The sequence below is a fragment of the Alligator sinensis genome, unplaced genomic scaffold (assembly GCF_000455745.1).
Source record: "Alligator sinensis unplaced genomic scaffold, ASM45574v1 scaffold823_1, whole genome shotgun sequence".
In the NCBI taxonomy this organism is placed as follows: Eukaryota; Metazoa; Chordata; order Crocodylia; family Alligatoridae; genus Alligator; species Alligator sinensis.
In genome coordinates, this window is record NW_005842272.1 from 1194116 (window position 1) to 1201077 (window position 6962).

General features: G+C 46.1%; 1 protein-coding gene across 5 annotated transcripts in view; it reads left to right on the forward strand.

The window, feature by feature from the left end:
* PTPN3 (protein tyrosine phosphatase, non-receptor type 3) overlaps window positions 1-6962 on the forward strand; it is a 306004-nt gene that overhangs the window by 66820 nt on the left and 232222 nt on the right. The window lies entirely within an intron of this gene.

The window sequence follows — 6962 nt, forward strand, 5'->3', positions numbered from 1 at the left end:
ATAAAATGTGTGTCATTTTTTTAAATGACTACGTCATGTCTCTTCATTGAGGAGTATTAGTTTTTAGGTTTTCAAATCACAGGTTAAGCTGTATTTAGACAAATATTCCAAACAGGTGATGTTGTACTGCATTAAAGGCTATTATTCCACACTGAGGATATATATGCAAAGAGAAAGCCCAAACAAGAAAAAGGATTCTTTATTGTAGTCATGTGACATTGCCAGGTCCAAGTATTCTGTATTTAATTGATTGTATGGTGTTTCAACAGTGCCTTAGTATTTATTTTACTTATTTATTTTGATGTGCAGCATGGAGTCTCTCTTAAGCTTCTCTGTGCTTGTACATAATTTTAAAACCTACTGAACTTAATACTTGCCTCCATCATGCAAATCAATCATCCAGAATGACAAGAAAAGTGCCCCACTCTCCCTAAAGGCCCCACTGCATTCCTCTCATGCCTCACTGAAAGATAGGGAAATGAAATGGATCAATTAAAATATCATCTGTCAGGGCTTCATCTGCAAACTCAGATAATCAAGAACATGTAGTGAGGCTTTATTACATTCTAAGGAGTGATAATTGGAGAAAGACATGGTGTACCTGATGCAGAAGTAGCATAACTTCAAGTTATTTCAACCTCCAAGACAGCCTATACTGGATTCATATAAATAAGAGCTATTTAAACATGATATATAAATTTGTGATTGTGTCTTTTAATTCCTAATAGGCAAAAGTAGGGCATATAATGGCTATGTATGACAAAGTAAAAATGATTTGAAACTTTCACATGGCAGTTTCTTTTCAACAAGTTTGTATTATGTCTTGAATTACAGAAACTCTTTCCTAGGTACATAAAAGAAAAATATGGAGCTAAACTTAAGCAAGGTTTTTAAAAACATGTTAGCATAATAATGCAACACTTCCAATATTAGCAAATCACAGGGAGCGCACCCCACGAGCGGGAACATGTGTATTTGTGCCACTGCAACTTGTCCTCAGGCACACCCCTGCACGTTCACTCTGGCACACGGCAGATTGTCCTGGGTGGGGTAGGGGAGGCTGGGGCCACAGCTGGCCTGGCCCCAGCAGCTTTATCTGGAGTTCTGGGGGCCTCCTGGTGCTGCACCAATGGAGATCTGGGTATGTGGAGTGGCTGGAGCATGGCTCTGGCTGGTCAGGCTCCAGTTTCAGGCAGCACATGCTGTAGCCATGTGTGCCGCCGCATGTTTTTTTCTGCATTTTTTTTTTAGATATTGGGAATTCCCAGTATCTAATTTTGCCTCTGTGCTGCATCCTTGCACATGCACTGCATGTGTTTTTTGGTACCTCAAAAGCCTTTGAGGTGCCACAAAGTGCATGTGTGTGCTTGTCTGAATGTGCCCAGCGTGGCTGTGAGGAAGGAGTAAGTGCTAAATAAGCCAAAAGGATGATTTGAGAGATGTGCCTCTCAAAGTCAACACCCCTCTTCTTGATGTAAAGGCATATTGTCTGTTGTAGTGATCAGATAATCAGTTTAATGATAGAAAAGGTCACATAATTCATTTGGGGCCCTTTGCCATTCCTATAATAGAATAGCTCCCAATAACGTATTGTAAACTATTTTGTTCTGTTTATATTAAATGGCTGAATTGATGACACTTCTACCACTTTCCTCGGGAATTTATAGTCCATTGAATTTTCATTCTTTACAGCTGCATGAAATATGGAGGCATATGTCTAAAATCCTCTTTTTCCTCCATTTACTCTCTGTTTTTGGTGAAGAAATATTTAGTTATGGAATCTTTCATGGATGTGGGCGGGTGCATGTGTGTATGCACTCATGCGTGTAGATACACAGAAAAAATAGGGCTGGAAGAGCCCTCGGGGTGTCACTGAGTTCAATCCATTGATCAAGACAGTGACATCCCTGTCTAAACCATCCCAGCCCAGTGTCTGCTTAGCCTGCTCTAAAAAAAAATTCCAAGGATAGTAATTCCACAACCTGTAGGTACACATATGTATAATTGTCTGTGGGTGTATGGAGGCAGGCATACCTAAACAGACGGGGTGGGGGGGAGTGTTGAAAATTCTTACCTAAGTAACCAAGGAGCATAAAGCCAAAAGGGATTTGTGCTTCTAGGGATTGTCTATTTTGTCTCCATGCTCCACCAGGAATGACTGCCATGACACATATCCTTCCCAGTTCACTCCAAATCCCTAGAATGAGGCAGCATAGCTGGCTTAAAGTGGTAATGAGCATGCACCCTAGTGCTGCTTTTAGGTGCTTTGTCTTGGGTGTACTACTTGGATGAGCAATTGCTCACAGCCACTCAAAAATGGTGGCCTGGTTCCTCTCTAGCATTCGGTGACTTATATCACTTAGTCCAGGGGTGGGCAAAATATGGCCTGTGGGCTGGATCTGCGCTGCCAACTGATTGTATCTGGCCCATGGTTGGGTGGCTGCCAACTCATGAGATCTAGCCTGCAAGTGGTCAGTGGCCCCAGCTCTGGCTGCCATATGGTAGGCATACAGGACAGTTTCTGTTGCGCAGGGCACGTGGGCAAGACTGCTTCTGCCCAGTACTGGCACAGCAACATCAGCTGTGAACCCAGGTAGATGCCCCAGTCCCCACCCAGAATCTGCCAGGTGTGTCCACAGCTGATGCTGGCACCTCCCTGGAGCTGCTTCTGCCGTGTTGGGTGAATGGTGGCATAAACTGTGAATGAGGCTGGCAGGTTCCGGGTGGGGATTGAAATCAGAGAGTCCTACAGTTCCAGGTGGTGGGGAAGGAGGGATAGAGATAGATGACTGGGGCGTGCTACAGCTCTGGGGAGGGAGAGAGAGGGAGAGGGAGAGGACAGGGCAGAGGTGGGCAAAATGCGGCCCGGGGGCGGGATGCGGCCCACCAGGCCATTCTATCTGGCCCACAGGGCCCCTAAAAACTTAGAAAATTAATATTAATCTGCCCTAGACTGACTCTCATGTGGCCCTCAATGGCTTGCCAAAACTCAGTAAGTGGCTCTCGGCCTAAAATAATTGCCCGCCCCTGGGATGCATACTGCAGCTCTGGGGCAGAGGAGAGAGAGAGAGAGTGTGAGAGGATTGGGGCATGCTAAAGCTCTGGGGATAGTGAGAGAGAGAAGTTTGGGTCATGCTACAGCTCCAGGGAGAGGGGGGAGAAGGAGAAAGAGAGAGAGAAATTGGGGCCTACTACAGCTTTGGGGAGGGAGGATGAGAGAGAGAGAGATGTGGCCCTCAAGAGAACACCAAAACTGATTAAGTGGCCCTCCAGCCAAAATAATTGCCTGCCCCTGACTTAGGCTCTTCTGAAAAGTCCCCTGTTAACTCTTGTATTTAGAAATATTGCAAGTTTCAGAAAGATTTTACAAATTTCTAATAAGGGCTCCTGCTGAGATTTCAGTATTGCTAGAACTGCAATGGGCTTTATTCCACATCTGTATATACTCACAGATTACTGTATATGTAAAGCAACGGTGACAACAAGTGCATACAGTTAAGACTGCTTTACACTTTCCTTTTAAGGTCCCCTTTTTAGTGGCTTATCACTGCACCAAAGTTTTCTCTCTGGGGTGAAATTTCTCATTTTGGGTTTCTGCCTCAGCCTGAATATTTTGGAGTTTTTCAGCAAGCATAATTCAGCCATTTCTAAAAATGGAACTAAAACATCATTTTGCTTATGTTAAAAACATCTTAGAGGTATTTTGTTTAGAAACTTTAGCATCTTTTGAGCAACGAAGCATTGCAAAGCCCCCCCACCCCCGGTGCTTTAATTCTGGCATCTTCTAACTTCCAACTGCTTAACTCTGCAACCTGGTCCTTCTTGTCCTATAATTCAATGTGTGTGTGTGTGATAACATAATAACTCAGTAAACTTGAATATACATAGCAAAAAACAAAATTACAACCAACTAGTTTACATATTAGATGCCTCTTCCAACTCAGTATAACTATAACAAATCTATGAAGTATGGGGAAATCTGCAGCAGCATATTTACAACAGTGCTTTGGAAACAAAGTTGATTTGCTGGTTAGCAGATGCAGATCATAGCTGATGGATTCACCTACTGCTACACAGTCAGAAATCCACTAGAGCTGTGAGAGTGTCAGTTGCAACAAGCTTAGTGCTTGAATCGTAGCTATTACTTTCCCTTAAATCAATTTGAGGGTCTCTGCTCTTCTCTACAATTGAGAATTCTGGGAATACAATTTCTGAAGATAGAATTAAAGCAATGTAGATGGTAGCACAGACTACAACCTTTGTCATAGTTCTTAACACTACATTTCCCTGCCCTGATTTTCTGTAGCTTACTTACTTGAGGAAAAAGAATGGTGGGTTATGTTCATTTGTAACGCTGAAAGCCTTCTGCTTGTCAGATGGTAATTTTGAAAGATAGAAAGATTGTAATTAGGTACAAATTTTGTCCAGGTAGATCAGCATATCTTTGGATGTAAAGAAAAAGCACTACTTCAGTTGCTTAGGAACAGCTGTACTGAATCAAATGTGAGATCCATGTCACTCAGTATCCTGTCTGTGACAATGGCCAGAACTCGAGTCAGAATATAATTACCTTACACTGACTAGAGTTCCTGCACAAATGTTCCACCTAACTTCAGTGGATTCATGTGGGATGCAATGTACTCCTCTTCAGAAAGAAGAGTTAGCATGTGTTTTGCTTTATATATTTGTAAAACAGGGATGTACGCTACGTCTTTATCTGAAAAAGGAGACATGAAACTCAGTTTTGGGTCCTTCAAGAATATTATTTAACTGAAATGTCCTATTTCCCACTGCCCCTGTTCCTAAAGGCAGCAGAATTCAGGGAGTGCATAGTGGCTGGGAGCCCTTGCCTTTACAAGGGAACTGTCAAAAGGGAGTGGTGCTCTCAGAGAAAGATTATTAGATTAAGTGGCCCAGATCCTGATCTAGGTTGGTGATTCCTCTTTTAAGAAAAAGCTTCTTTTCAGGGAACACTACTTAATTTTAGAATTTTCTTCCAGCTGTAGTGGGTCTGGGGCACAGTTTAACTGGGGCAGAACTCAATTCTCCACTTAAATCCCCCATCGCAGGTCTGCAGCAGGCTTTGGGTGTGTCACGTGACAGATTAGGGAGGGAGCAGAAAATAAAGTAACAGATCAGGCAGGGAGCATAGGGAGGGAAGCAGATCAAATGGGGAGCACAGGGCTAGTAGCAGAAAAAAGAACAGCAGATCAGGCGGAGGAAGAAGATCGGAGTGGCACTCAAGAGTACAGCACTAATTTATGGCATGCCTGCCAAAAAGGTTGGTTCTTACTGGGTTAGAGTTTCAAAGCTGGCAAGAGATAAATTCCTGGCATGTATATTTTAATTAATTCATGTGTCCAGAGACAATGTGACACTTGGGCCTCGGACAAGTCCCATCACCTCTATATTCCTTGATGCGCTTTGGCTATGGACAGGTGAACAGATAGGGACAGCTCAAGGTATAAACCTTGAGTAAACCGCAGTGTGGCAGCTGTGACCAAGTACGTGGGCTGTAGCTCTGAAAGTGTGAGAGGTGGCAGGCCAGGCACTGAAAGGCAGGCATTGGAGCGCTTGAGAAAATTACCACCCAGATTTGTTCAGAGCTAAATTTCTCACTGCTGAGGGGCAACAAGACTTGTAAGGGTTGTGTCATATGTTTGTGGATTGGCTTGGTCCACATGAAGCCATTCAATGCATCCCTGGCCTTTACCTTTTCTATGGAGGCCTTGATCCATTGTAGCTGAAAGAATTGAAGTATGAGCTTAAAATTAAGCACAGACTGATTTCCATGCCTGGGGGCAGGGTGTGGGGATTTAATTTCTGTCCCTGAATCAGTAAGGGCAGAGAGGGACCCTCTTTCACTACTTTGTCTCCCTTGCAATGGAAGATCTAGATCTGATAAACTAACTAAATCTGAGATTCACATGCTTCTGTGGACAGCAGCAATTATCTTGAATTAATGGCCTGTGTGCCCTTCTTGCAAAGAAGGCTAACAGCATATTGGGCTGCGTTAGCAGGAGCATTGCCAGCAGATCGAGGGAAGTGATTCTTCCCCTCTATTCAGCACTGGTGAGGCCACATATGTGGAGTCCTGTGTCCAGTTTTGGGCCCCCCACTACAGAAAGGATGTGGACATGTTGGAGAGTCCAGTGGAGGGCAACCAAAATGGTTTGGGGGGTGGGGGACGTGACTTCTGAGAAGCTGAGGGAAGTAGCTGGAGAAGAGAAAACTGAGGAGGGCTTTAATAGCAGCCTGAAGCACGAACACCGTGTACCCCTCCCCCAGCCTCCGGGAGGCACGGTGAGCTCCTACAGGTGTCAGCGGTGGTGCTGTTGGCCCTGGGAGCCTGGTGATGGCAAGCAGGGAGCTCCCACAGGTGGCCACGGCACTGTTGGCAGTAGAGGGCAGCCGGCAGTAGCCAGTGGCGGTTGCGGACTGTCTACAGATGCTGCCAGCGGCGAGGGGGTGGCGAGTGGCGACCGCTCACAGTGTCAACGGCGCCTTTTCTCAGGGGGTACGGCGCCTTTTCTCAGGGGGTGCCGCGCCACGCTCAGGGGTGCGCGCGCACCCCCTACACGTCACCAATAGCCTGAAGGGTGGTTGTGGAGAGGCTGGAGGAGGCTGTTCCCAGCAGCGGTAGATGACAGAACAAGCGGCGATGGTCTCAAGCCGCAGCAGGGGAAGTTGAGGCGAGGCGTGAGGAACAAACTTTCCCACGAGGAAGAACTTTCTCCCGAGGAGGCGGCGAAGCGCAGGCACAGACGGCAGAGGCAGGGGCATCTCCATCCGCGGAGCTTTTCAAGACCCGGCTGCACAAAGCCTGGGCCGGCGTGAGACAGGTGGGGACGGAGCTGCTGTGAGAGGGGGCGGGACTCGGAGGTCCCTCACAGCCGGCGGTGCAGTAACCGCGCTCCCACTCCCGCAGCCCGCGGCGGGGCGGCGCCACTGCGCAGGCGCTG